Source organism: Lepidochelys olivacea (assembly GCF_965140295.1).
Source record: "Lepidochelys olivacea isolate rLepOli2 genome assembly, chromosome: 11".
In the NCBI taxonomy this organism is placed as follows: Eukaryota; Metazoa; Chordata; order Testudines; family Cheloniidae; genus Lepidochelys; species Lepidochelys olivacea.
In genome coordinates this window covers 70,755,732-70,770,351 of record NC_140421.1, presented here as the reverse complement: position 1 = coordinate 70,770,351, position 14,620 = coordinate 70,755,732, and positions in this window count along the sequence as shown.

The following is a 14,620-nucleotide window of genomic DNA, read 5'->3' as shown; positions in this document are numbered from 1 at the left end:
ACTGTCTCTGACTTGTTGCAAACAACCGAAGAGTGAAGACTGCGTTTTTTTCCACATACACATGCCAGATCCCACCAGCCTTTCATACTCCAAGGCCCAGATTCTCTCCTGGTGTAAACTATTGTAGCTCTATTGACTTCCGTGGAACTCTGCTGATTTATACCAACGGAGGATCTGGATTTAGTTCAATTTAAGTTAATGGGATTTACTTGTGTGAGTAGCTGAGCAAGCTTGGGTCTGTGATGACATTTTTGAATGCGATTTAATGCAATCCATATATTCATGAACTCCTCTCTCTTGCTACCTTAGAGAGTGAGTTTCAGGCCCTGAAAGCAGGGTTTTGTATAGCTAGCCTGCTGCTCTTTGCCTGAAGTACATTTAGGACCCCCTGGGGTATTTTAATTTTTGTTTCCTGGTCAAGTCAAGCTGTTGGTTTAAAGCAGCGTATACATTGTGTCAGGAAAAGAAAATCTTCCAGCATTAAGAGTTATTAAAGAAATTCAACCAAAGGAAAAGACATTGAAATAAGTCTTAGGAATCAGATCTTGCACTATGCTACTGCTCCTTTGGGTGCTCCAGCGGCACAAAAGGGCCCAAAAACTGTATAACATCAAAAAGGGCCCAAAGACAGATGGGGAAATCCCTGAAGTAGGGGAATTCCCTGCAAACTGATGTAGCCAATTCCATGTTGCCCCCTCCACCATAGGGGGCGTGCTGTCTTCGGGCAATCATTGCTGGCGTAATGGCCTCAAGGGAGCCATGACAAGGCGGCATAAATTAGAGCAGCCTCACGTCTTCTCTAATTCACCCCAAGGGCCAGAGCTTTGCAAATGTGGCCTGAGTGATTGACTTAAAGCTCAGAAAAGCCAGAAAACTTCATTGTTAGACCTCTTGCTTTTACTCCCTCTGCCACTGTGAGAATTGTCATTTGTGGCATATACACAACTTGATAGAGCTTCCTCCAGGGGAGTTTGGCTGCTGATTTAGTGGTAGCAGGATGGGACCCACAGCTGCATGATGACTCACGATGATATTCATCTTGAGCCAGTTATTCGCGCTGAAGAACACCTCATTCCACAAACAGTCCCCTACAGTGGGACTCGCCTGTGAGGACCTGTCTCTCCGTGAGTGGAGATGCTTGGGCCAAGGAGTCAGTTAAAGGGGGAGTTTCAGTATTAACTTCTAGGTTCTAGGGTGGGATTTTCAGGGCAAAATCCTGGCCCCATTGAAATCACTGGGAATTTTGGCATTGACTTCAATAGGGTCAGGATTTCACCTTCGGCGTTTGCCAAACCCAAACTCTGCTCCCACTGAAATCAGAGGGAAGTTTATCGCTGGGATCAGAATTAGGCCAACGATGCACAAGTTTGAATCTTCTATCATTCACGTCTTAGCTTTTTACAGCTTGACTCTCCAGCTATTAAGAGGTACACGATCCCCTCAAAGCATGGCTGTAACCTCTAGTGAGACTTGAGCAGTCCACTCAGCTGGGAATAGGCATGTTACAGCCTGATCTTGCACACCTTACATGACCAGACCTCACTTATGTGATTGGTCCCATTGGGGAAAATTCTGCAGTCCTCAAAGGACCCAAAATCCCATGGTTTCCCACCAGCTTTTAACATGCAGACATACTGTGGAGCTGGGACACATGGAGGAGTAAGATTTTGAAGGTGGGGGCTGTCTTTTTTGTCCTGTTTTTGTACAGTACCTAGCACAATGGGGTTCTGGTCCATGACTCTGGTTCTCAGATGCGATTGCAATACAAGAAGAAGGAGACATAGATCAAAAAGGTAAAGGACTCAGAGCATTAGCTAAAATTGGCACCTTTTATTGTTAAAAGACTAGCAAGGCAATCCTACAGTTGGGGAAGGAGACATAACCATCTCAATCATAAAGCACCGGAAGTGCTACTTGGTCGATAACACAGAACTTCTAATATCCTCAGCTGAATACCTAAGCCCTGACATTTTATGAGGCATTAGATTACGTGCAAATCATTTTCAATACAAAGGGAATTCTCAAGGAACTGCACGTCATGAAACTCCTGTTACAATAGTGCATGTCAATGGTTGGTTTTGCCAAGCTGATATAAAAATCCTCCTTCAAGAGATAATGCTAACATTCCAAACTAGGGAAACTCAACAGATCGCAGGCTAACTAAAACATGTCTGATTAAGTCACTAAGATAACCCATAATTTAGGGTATGGTGGCTCTGTAGGAAAAAGAGGGAGAAAAAAAAATTATTCAGTCACAGAGTGTCACCTCTGATCATAGGTGCCGACTCTGTGGATGCTCTGGGACTGGAGCACCCATGGGGAAAAAATGGTGGGTACTGAGCACCCACCGGCAACCCCCCATCAGCTACTTCCCCCCGCAGCACCCCTCTCCCCCTCCCCCAGGGCCTTCCGTCCACCACAATCAGCTGTTTTGTAGTGTGCAGGAGGCTCTGGCGGGGAGGAGCGAGGACCCGGAACTCTCGGGGGAGGGGGCGGAACTGGGCGGGAAGAGGTGGGGTGGGGGTGGAGCAGGGGCAGGAAGAGTTGGGGCTTTGCGGGCGGGGTCTGGGGCAGAGCTAGGGGTTGAGCACCCACCGGCACTTTGAAAAGTCGGCTTTTGTGCCTCTGCCATTGTAATTCACATGTATGGTGTTTATATGTAACAATGCCCTTTACAGGTGCCAGCTGGACCTACCCATAAATAACAATTCTCTTTACAAAGGGCATGTCTACACTGCAATGAGACACCTGCAGCTGGCCCATACCAGCAGACTCAGGCTCCCAGGGCTTGGGCTATGGGGCTGTGTCTGGATTCCCTCCGCACTCTGAACTCTAGGGTACAGATGTGGGGACCTGCATGAAAGACCCCCTAAGCTTATACAATCATAAAATCATAGAATATCAGGGTTGGAAGGGACCTCAGGAGGTAATCTAGCCCAACCCCCTGCTCAAAGCAGGACCAATCCCCAATTAAATCATCCCAGCCAGGGCTTTGTCAAGCCTGACCTTAAAAGCTTCTAAGGAAGGAGATTCTACCACCTCGCTAGGTAACACATTCCAGTGTTTTACCACCCTCCTAGTGAAAAAGTTTTTCCTAATATCCAACCTAAACCTCCCCCACTGCAACTTGAGACCATTACAACTTGTCCTGTCCTCTTCTACCACTGAGAATAGTCTAGAACCATCCCCTCTGGAACCCCCTTTCAGGTAGTTGAAAGCAGCTATCAAATCCCCCCTCATTCTTCTCTTCTGTAGACTAAACAAGCCCAGTTCCCTCAGCCTCTCCTCATAAGTCATGTGTTCCAGACCCCTAATCATTTTTGTTGCCCTTCGCTGGACTCTCTCCAATTTATCCACATCCTTCTTGTAGTGTGGGGCCCAAAACTGGACACAGTACTCCAGATGAGGCCTCACCAATGTCGAATAGAGGGGGACGATCACGTCCCTCGATCTGCTCGCTATGCCCCTACTTATACATCCCAAAATGCCATTGGCCTTCTTGGCAACAAGGGCACACTGCTGACTCATATCCAGCTTCTCGTCCACTGTCACCCCTAGGTCCTTTTCCGCAGAACTGCTGCCTAGCCATTCGGTCCCTAGTCTGTAGCTGTGCATTGGGTTCTTCCGTCCTAAGTGCAGGACCCTGCACTTATCCTTATTGAACCTCATCAGATTTCTTTTGGCCCAATCCTCCAATTTGTCTAGGTCCCTCTGTATCCTATCCCTGCCCTCCAGCATATCTACCACTCCTCCCAGTTTAGTATCATCCGCAAATTTGCTGAGAGTGCAATCCACACCATCCTCCAGATCATTTATGAAGATATTGAACAAAACCGGCCCCAGGACCGACCCCTGGGGCACTCTATTTGACACCGGCTGTCAACTAGACATGGAGCCATTGATCACTACCCGTTGAGCCCAACAATCTAGTCAACTTTCTACCCACCTTATAGTGCATTCATCCAGCCCATACTTCTTTAACTTGCTGACAAGAATACTGTGGGAGACCATGTCAAAAGCTTTGCTAAAGTCAAGAAACAATACATCCACTGCTTTCCCTTCATCCACAGAACCAGTAATCTCATCATAGAAGGCGATTAGATTAGTCAGGCATGACCTTCCCTTGGTGAATCCATGCTGACTGTTCCTGATCACTTTCCTCTCATGTAAGTGCTTCAGGACTGATTCTTTGAGGACCTGCTCCATGATTTTTCCGGGGACTGAGGTGAGGCTGACTGGCCTGTAGTTCCCAGGATCCTCCTTCTTCCCTTTTTTAAAGATTGGCACTACATTATCCTTTTTCCAGTCATCCGGGACTTCCCCGGTTCACCACGAGTTTTCAAAGATAATGGCCAATGGCTCTGCAATCACAGCCGCCAATTCCTTTAGCACTCTCGGATGCAACTCGTCCGGCTCCATGGACTTGTGCACGTCCAGCTTTTCTAAATAGTTCCTAACCACTTCTTTCTCCACAGAGGGCTGGCCATCTATTCCCCATGTTGTGATGCCCAGCGCAGCAGTCTGGGAGCTGACCTTGTTAGTGAAGACAGAGGCAAAAAAAGCATTGAGTACATTAGCTTTTTCCACATCCTCTGTCACTAGGTTGCCTCTCTCATTCATTAAGGGGCCCACACTTTCCTTGGCTTTCTTCTTGTTGCCAACATACCTGAAGAAACCCTTCTTGTTACTCTTGACATCTCTCGCTAGCTTATTCTTACCAGCTTAGGTTAAAAACTTTCCCAAGGCACAAATTTCGCCTTGTCCTTGAACAGTATGCTGCCACCACCAAGTGATTTAGACAAAGAACAGGGAAAGGACCACTTGGAGTCCTATTCCCCCAAAACATTCCCCCAAGCCCTTACACCCCCATTTCCTGGGGAGGCTTGAGAATAAACAAGATGAGCACAGACCAGCCTTAAATTTTTAAGACCCAAAAAACCCAATCAGGTTCTTAAAACACAGAACTTTATAAGAAGAACAAAAAAAGATAAGAGAACAAAGCTCTGTGAGATCCGAATGGAAGATAATCTCACAGGCAGTCAGATTCAAAACATAGAGAATCCCTCTAGGCAAAACCTTAATTTACAAAAAGACACAAAAACAGGAATACACATTTCCTCCAGCACAGCGAATTTCACAAGCCAAAACAAAGAAAACCTAACACATTTTCTAGCTAGATTACTTACTAACTTTACAGGAGTTGGAGGGCTTGCATCCTTGATCTGTTCCCGGCAAAGGTATCACACAGACAGACAAAAGCCTTTTCCCCCCCTCCAGATTTGAAAGTATCTTGTCTCCTCATTGGTCATTTTGGGTCAGGTGCCAGCCAGCTTAGCTGAGCTTCTTAACCCTTTACAGGTGAAAGGATTTGCCTCTGGCCAGGAGGGATTTTATAGTGCTGTCTACAGAAAGGTGGTGACCCTTCCCTTTACATTTATGACAGGCCATTTAACTGTGGTGTAGACATTCAGACTCGGACTGAAGCCTAGGCTCTGTGACCCTGAGAGGTGGGAGGATCCCAGAGCTGGGCTGCGGCCTGAGCCCAACCATATGCACTGCAATTAAACAGGGCCTGAGTCTCCTCTTGCTTACCGCAGAGCAACTCCATTGACTTCGGTGGAGTTACTTCTGATTTGCACCAGTAAGTCTGTGGAGATATAGTCCACCATTTTTAATTGCCCAGTTACTACCCACCTGGCTAACCAGCTTATCTATCTAGAGGATCATGTTGCCTTCTGGTGTGTAGTGTAACAGTCACACAGCTGAAAACAAGGGAGTGACAAGCACACAGATTTTCATTATTATTGCTTATTATCTGTACCACACTAGCACCTAGAAACTTGATTCACACTGCCAAGCCATCCTTTGTACTAAGTCAAGGGCACTCAGTTAGTCATGAAATGTTAAACCATTTTTCAGGTGTTTTTGAAGTGCATGGCCTAGAGAGGGTTTAGGGTTGATTGGGTTAAGCACAGATTCCCAGCCTGAGATAGCTGGCCAGGACTGTAGGAGGGTGAATTATGCTGAATTATGGGTCGCTGTGTGAGATTGGCTGGCTTTTGACTTACGGCAAACAGAGTTAATATTCTTGGTTACTCTATCCTGTGTAACTTCAGTCATCACTCTAACATTCTACCATTAATGGCGTTCTCTGTCTGGAATCAGAGGATTTCATTTCCTGATCAACAGTGGAAACCCTTAACTGTGAGAGAAAAACAGCCTGGAAGAAGTATAGCCTTATTTTGTAGAATCTTGATAGAGACAGATAGACACTGCAGCCTAAAATGATGAGCTTCTTTATCAGGGAATTGTATTCACTGTCACTTCTGTTGGGTCACACCATTAGCTGTTTGTAAAAAGTCATTTCTGTGCTTCTCTTGGCAAACACCCAAGTGATACCAATGATTATCCTTTGGAACAAGCTGTTTGTTATCCTGAAAAAGAAGCAACAAGAGCTACATGTGTTTCATGCTAACATACTCTGCAACTCAGTGCATTGCACCTAGCCAAATGATGAGGATAAAAATAACAACTAATAACCTTATTGTTATACAGACTCTCTTGCACTGTGGGCTATTGCTTGTAATGTAAAAAGGGCTTGATCCAAACCCCATTCAAGTCCATGGGAAAAACTCCCATTGATTTCAATGAGCTTTTGCATCAGGTCCTAAGATCCAGTTCCTCAAAGGTAGGTAGGGGCCCAACTCAATTAATTTCAATGGAAGTTAGGTGCCTAAATATATTTGCGGCTCTGGGCCTAAGCTAATGCATTCCCTATGTTAGGTAATACATGATAGTTTCCAACTAGCCTATATTGTAAAGGCTGGTCACTACAGTGAATATAATCACTGATTTCTGTTGTACTAGTGGCTTATGATGGTGACACTTAATAAAACTGGACATTTAATAAAACTTTTCTCACTGATTTGATAGACCTGCCACTCGTAACAACCTGTTGCTATGTGTAATTAAAGTCACCGTGCGACCCAATAATAACCTACAATCAAACAGAGCCTAACCCTTTGTGACAAAGCTCTGTCCTTGCCTCCATGGGTCCCGCATTTCCTGGCGGATTTCACGAGGCTCACTGTGACCCTCCACATAACCCTTCTTTCTCTAGAGACAAGCTTCACAGTCTACTGAGCCATTTTCATCATAAGCCAGCAAGGGAGATGAGGAGAAATTATCCTTCCTTGCACAGTCTCTGTTGTCTCCCGGTCTCAGTGGTTAATCAGGGGGCAAAGGTGGGGCGGGGAGGGAGCCCAAGCCCACCCTCTACTCTGGGCTCCAGCCCAGGGACCCTAATAGTATCAGCTATGGTAGCTGACCTTTTAGAAACAGGACATGTACAATTCCCTGGGCTACGTCCCCCACAGCAGCCCTCACTTCCTCAAGCTCCACTTCACCCTTACCTCAGGGCCTCCTTTCTTGTGCCTGATATGATGTGTACTGCTCAGTCTCTCCAACAGCACAACTTCCTCCCACAGCTCCTGACGTGCACACCCACCTGACTGACTGGGAGGCTTTTAACTAGTTTCAGCCAGCCCCTGATTGGCCTCAGGTGTCCCAATCAACCTAGCCTTCTCCCTTCCTTCTGGAAAGTTCTTAATTGGCCCCAGGTGTCTTAATTGACCTGGAGCAGCTGCCATTTCACTTAACCTGGTACCAGGGATTTGTTTAGCCTGGAGCTAATATATCTATCTCCCACTACTTTTCTATAGCCATCTGGCCTTGCCCCGTCACACCTTGCACACACAGGACTCAAGCCATCTTCAGTGGAAGTTGACTGAGCAGGTATGGTATATCTTGGCCACTGGAGTGCACAGTTAGGGGAGCATTGCTCTGCTGGTTACAGAAAGACATGAATGGCTTCCTCTGTTAGGTACAAAGGATCTTTTACAATGCATCTTCAAAACAATGTGTCCAAGAACCGTAGCTGCATAGGACCTCCCAGTCACAATACATATGTTCTTGTGTCTAATAACACAAAGCCTTCCTCTTTATTCAGCTCCCTAGAGATGTACCATAGATGGTCCATGTCTCTGCTGTTTTAATACATGACTCACATGTCTTTATGTTTTTGTTCTGTCTACTGCAGCTGTGGTTGAATCTATGCAAGTCCAAAGTGGGTTAGTAATATATCATTAAGATAAAATGATAGGTTTTTCTTCGGTGTCAGACTTTTGGAAACATGTGGACAGATAGTGGAATACCCAGCACAGATAAATCATGCTTAAAAAGCTTTTATCTTAAAAAATTTTTTGCTTAGATTTTCTGCTTATATATCATGGGCCATATCCCCTGTTGATGTAAATGGCTATAGCACCAATTAAGTCAGTGGAGCTATGCTCTATCTGAGGGACTGGCTGCATAAGACTATATGGAAATAATTAGTTACAGAATCCTCTGAATTCAGTTTGTCAATGAGCATGACATGGCTGCCTTTGAAGGCTGAATCTCCACCTAATATGTGTATTCCTTTAAAGCACAAAATGTATTTGCACAAAGTCCCTTTGAGAATATCTGATCCATTAATTTAGATACTGGCTGTGGCAGTCCGTACCCTTATGTTCACCATTTTTATAAGACTCTGATAAATTTTGTACAAAGTATGTCTTGTGAATATTGGAAAACTCATAATCTGCTGAACATTACTGTCCTGGTAAAATCTGTGTGGCAATATTGTATGTGATGTTATAAAATTCTACTGTATAAGACTTGTTCCAAGTCTTGGGAAACAGCTTCAAATCAGTTCCTCAGAAACAAAAGGCTACCTCTGACACCAGCATATCTGCCGGGTGTCAGCATAATCAAATGGACTATCACCATTCTTTGGCAGAAAAAAGGGTATGAGTGAGAAATTTACACATTGGCAAAGAAGCAGCTGGAAGTTTCCATCTCCTAGACTCCCATCTCCTGAATCCCAGCTGGAAATTATTCTCAAAGAGGAGGAAAAGATATAAAAATGGGGAACCGAGGCCCTATATCATCTTTCCTCCCTTTCTCTCTATCCATGACATCCACAATGCCTGAAGGACAAGGGAAGGAGCATTGGACTGGGGAGCGACCTTGGCTGAAGAATCAGACAGTAAGACATGTGGTGAGAGAGATCCTTTGCTTTGAATTCACTTTAGCTTGTTAAGTATAAGTTTGTGTTTTACCTTTTATTTCTTTGTAACCAATTCTGACTTTTATGCCTCATTACCTGTAATCACTTCAAAATCTAGCTTTCTGGAGTTAATAAGTTTCTTTTATTGTTTTAACTAAACCAGTGTGTTTGGATTGAAGTGTTGGGGAACTCCATTTGAGATAACAAGGTTTGTGCATATCATTTTCTGTTAATGAAAGGACGGATTTTTGATGAGCTAATATAGTCCAGGAGGGTGCTGGGCAGTACAAGATACTCGTTTCTGGGGACAAGTCTGGGACTGGGAATTTGCTGGTGTCACTCTACAATATAATTCAGGAGTGGCTGGCTAAAAGCACTCCTATAACTCAGCTGGGAACAATTTACATGCTGGAGGGGGTGTGTGAGCAGGCCAGGAGTGGTGGCTCTCATAGTGAAGCAGTATAAAATGCACCTCAGGTTGGAGAGCTGAGGAGACAAAGCCGTCCAACAGTCCAGATTGTATCCTAGGTAATGTCACGCTGGCTTTTCAGATGCATTTTATAATACTAAATATTATTATAGGTGGGGCTGGTAGCACTACCTATTGTTAAGGTTTCCTGACACTTCCCATTATAAGACCCTGTTTTCAAACATTAACCATCTTTGTCAATCTTTGTCAAATTTTAATGCTCTGTACTGAAATTTTCCATGCTGGGTGTTTGCCCCAGGCTGTATTATTTTTGGAAAATTTCAGCCAAAATGGTTCAGCTGTTTCTGAGAATGAGACTAAGGGAAAAAACATTGTTTTGCCATGTTAACATTTTTTGGCAACCTTTTCGTTGAGATGCTTTTGTCTGGTTATGGTTTTGGAGCAGGGACCTGAAATTTGGCAGTTGATGCCTCGTGTTAGCTGGTGGTCACACACGAGAGTGGATTTGACCATTTAGCACAGTCCTCCATCTGCTGGCGGCCTCAGTGTATGTGCATCCTGCATATTATCATTATCGAGCACTGACCATGAGCCCTTGTTGTTCAAAGGTGGCAGCCCGACCAGTTGAGTCCATTGAGTTAGGATCTGAGCTAACCTGGTCTCTGTTAAAAACAGCTTTTTGTTACAGCCATTTCCAGCTGAGCCAAGCTTAGCACAGATCCATCTGGAGACTCACTTTGGCTCCCCTGGGAGAGCTGAAGATCCTGGTTCAAGGTCAGCTGCAGGATGTACTCACAGTGATTCTAGCCATCCTACGGGGAACTGTCTCTAGTAGCTGATTAAGCTCATTGTAGTATCTGGAGACTAGATCCTCTGCTGATATAAACTGGTGTGGCTCCATTGGAGCTATCATGATTTACATCAGCTGAGGATTGGACCCTGGATATCCATAGACTGACACATGAATAGTCTGAGGACTGAAAGGGAATTGCTAGAGTTAGGATCTCCTTCCAGTTGGGGTGATGGTGGTGGCAGGAAATCCCTCCTCTGCAGTGGCTGTCAGCAGACAGATGTGGGTTGGGAATGAAGGGGATGAGCTCAGCCTACTTCCAAGCCCTCCTGGGAATTGTTTTCCAGGAAACTCTGCAAAACATAATGACAGAAGTCATTTGATACACACGAACCTGCTTAAAGCTGGTCTCCAGAATGCTGCTGAGCAGCTCGTCAAAGCCAGGCTGGAATCTCCATTTGGAATGGCTGTTCTACTGGGGCTTGATGTGTTGCCACTGAAAGCAATGGAAAAGCTCACACTAACTCAAATGAGGCCCAAGATGAGCAACACACCCCATCACCACAGGTCACATTACTCAGCTCAGGGGCTGCCACAGGAATTTTGCATCCAAGTCCCCAAACACCAGCCACTACTGCTAATAGTAATGCTTTTCATTGGATGATTGCAAAGAATTTTACAAACACGAGTGCAATCTGCTTCACCACATATCCCTGGAGGGGGTGTTATTTTATCCCCATTTTACATATGAGAGAACTGAGCCGTTGAGCTGCTAAATGGCTTGGCACACAGCAAATCAATGCTAGAGCTCTCAGAAGAATTCAGGAGCTGGGTCCCAGCCCCCCCTGCTTTAAATACCAGACCATGCGGATGGAAACCATCACAGTATATTATCCTGAGAGGTAGGTTCTGCAGATAAAGGGAATGAGCACGGTAACAAATGGTGTTAGATACTCCAGGGACAACTTCTCTGCTCATGCTAGTGTAAATCCAGAATTATTCTGTTGAAGCTAAATGAGTAACAACACTATAAAGCCAATGTGAAAGGAGGATCACACCCTATATTAGATTGCTCTGATAAGAGGCAGGTTTCCTGTAGAGAAAAACTAGTGTATGATGAGGTAGTTGAAGACTGTTTCATAAAGCATACCCACAAGAAGACACAATCAAGGGTGCATGTGTGATGTTAATTCTAGCCTTTCTTATCTTTACATTGCTCGACTTTGCAACCTCAACCTTCTTTTGAAATTGTATGTAATTGCCTCAGTTTTTTAACAAAGGAAACTGAAACAAATAGAAAATCCAACACATGGAACCTTATTGACCTCCTGTCAACAGCAGGGTTAGGACATTAAGATCCACAAGACAAGTTTCTACCAGTTGAGATAACAGAGTAACTGGTAGCAGTAGTAGGTTGTTAATCTGTAGGTGGAGCAGCCACTAGAAAGATAACTTACACACTTTGCCAGTGGGTGTCACAGCTATGTACTGACAACAGAGCAATGCTGGAACTGAGGAATCCTGGGTTCAATTCCAATCTCTGGAGCGGAGTGTTTTTTAATGGTAATAGATCCTTTCCCCTCTGTCTGTTTTCCTTTACCACTAGCCTCTGTACTTGCCCCTCTCTGCTCCCATTCTTAGCTCCTGCTCCTATCCTAAGCCCTTCTGCTGCCTAGAAAAAGAAAAAAGGAAGCAAACAAAACCCGTGGCTTGGGACATGGGTCAATGAGCAGTCCCTCTAAGGAAAAGACATTTTGGTAGAACACAAAGGTATTTTTCAGTCTAAATGAATCCTGAAAGCAAAGACATTCAAGGCTAAAAAAAAATTACTACTTCAGTTGACATGACTTGCAGCTCTGGTCTGTTTGTAACTGATGCAATATTATTACCCTAATTCTGGCTGGGCATGATAAGAAAGGCAGGCTGGAGTGAGATGGTTATTGAGAAGTTCAGAACACAGTTGAAAGCAAGGCACCCTATGCCAGGGGAATTTATACAAAGCATGGTAGCATAATACATATTTATTTCCAATTTATAATTAATTTGCTTTGAATAAATGAGTAATCTGCATGAGAAAGGCTTGTAACTAGACAAGTGTCTTGCCAATTTTAGCTCCGAGTTATGCCTGTGCCGAATTATGCCGAGTTATGCCACGTGTGCCTATGATAACAGCATGGAGTCCAGAGGAATCTTTCTGGCTGCACTCCAGCCTGCAGGTAAAGCATTCATGGCAGCTGAATACAGTAGCGGATTTGGGAGTGACTGTAAAAATCCTACAATTACTGGGCTCAGTCCTGCAATCCTTCATAGAGAGGCAGAACTCCCACTCTGAGCCCATTCCCCAGGATCAGGGCTATTGTCTGGTAGCAAGTCATAGGCCCAATCTTGCAAGGGACACAAGCCAACTGGAGATGAGGGTGTTCAGCACCTTGCGGGAGCAGGTCTGGCGTGCGGTGTGTTTGTGGTTGCTAACCACTGGAAGCAAAGCAGAAGCTGCCACAGCATTGCCTATCCGGGGGCTTGAGGAGGGGATTGACTTTGAGGGATGCAAAGCTCTTGACAGCGAAAACTAAATATTGCATAACGTTGCAAATGAAGTGCACACACATAATGGTAAAAATCCCCTATGAGTGACAATATAATTTGAAATGCTATTTCAGCTGTGAACTAAGGACTAAAATAAATGTGAAGAATCATGGAGCTAGCATATTTTAACTGGCTTGACATGACACAGAGAGTTTTTCATTCAGAAAGCTCCTTGGAAACTTGGCCCGCAAAGTACAGATGCATGTGCCTCAATTTAAGCATTTAACTCAGTGACACCACTTACATGCTTCAAATTAGACAGGTGCTTCATACTAAGAATGCCAGTAATCCCCAGCTCTTTTTCAGCAGTAGCTCGCAAAAGCACTTTACAGTGTCATGATCCCCACTTTGGAAATGAAGAAACTTAGGCACAGAGCTAGGAAGTGACTTGTTTAAGGTCACTCAGCAGGCCGGGGCAGAACCAAGAATAACATGCTGGTGTCCTCAGTCCTAGCCCACTGCTCTATCCACTTGGTATTTTCACCTCCCTACCTTCAAGTATCTTTCTGACCTGGAGTCTTGACTAGTTAAAACAGTCACATCACCAACTAGGGGGGAATCCATTTTAATATCCTGCCAAGCACTTGGTCTCAGTGTCATCATGTGGCAATGAGTTCCACGAGTTAGTTATGCATTGTGTCAAAATATTTTCCTTCACCAGTTTTCAGATAGTTGCCTTTAAATTTCAGTAAATAACCCCTGTAATCTTGTGTGTGAGACAGTAAATAGGAGCACCCTGGTCTTTTGCATGAATTATTTTGTATCCCTTTGAAATGACCCCTCTTAATAATCGTCTTCCCTTATACTAAACTGTCTCAAGCTTTTCAAGCTCTCATCTGAAAATTGCTCCATGCCTCTAATTGCAGGGCATAAATCAGCACAGCATTTGGCCCAGTCAGTTTAGAAAAGCCAGGGAAGACTATCTCACCAAACTGTAACTATAATGTAGCCTAGTAAGGTGCTAAGAAAGTATTTCCAAGCCTGTGCTAGAAGAATGCTGTGGAAACCCTGTTTTTATTAATTGTGTTTAATTTTATAATCAGAACCATATGGCTGGCCATCTGGACCCTCTTCCAATCAAAGGTTTCACAATTAACAGTAATTTCCTTGCCCCTAGACTTCCATGATCCCTACATGTGTTTTTCCTCTCAGCCTTAATATGTGTGGTCCACTCATACAGCATTTACGACTGAAACCCTATCCTGGGACTTGGCCATAACTGATTGTAGGAGAGTTAGCAACTGTTTCGCTGAGTGGTTCTCAGAAGCCACTTGGATTCTTGCTAGTGGGTTCATTTTTTTGTTTTGCTCCATCAATCCCCCTTTGACAAGCACTGATCTTAGTTATTTACAGAAGATGGAGATAGGCTGCCTATCCGCTCCTTTTCAGAACTGTAAGAGCTTTGATTGAAACAATGCCATTGAGTTACCAGAGTATACATACAGTCATGTGAGAAACCTGATAGAAATGAATTGGAACATGGAAATGAAGTCCCATCTTTCCCACCAGACTCCAGGCTATCTCCAGAGAGATCACAGAATGATCTTAGAATCGCTGGTTTGCTACTGTGATTTAGATTATTGAATTTAATTAAGCAAACTACAGCTGATTCCCCCATGGAAGTTCTTTGAGAGCATTAACAGCTGGAAATGATAATGGTACAAAACACAAGCCAAATGCTCATACATTTCTATGCAGTATTCCC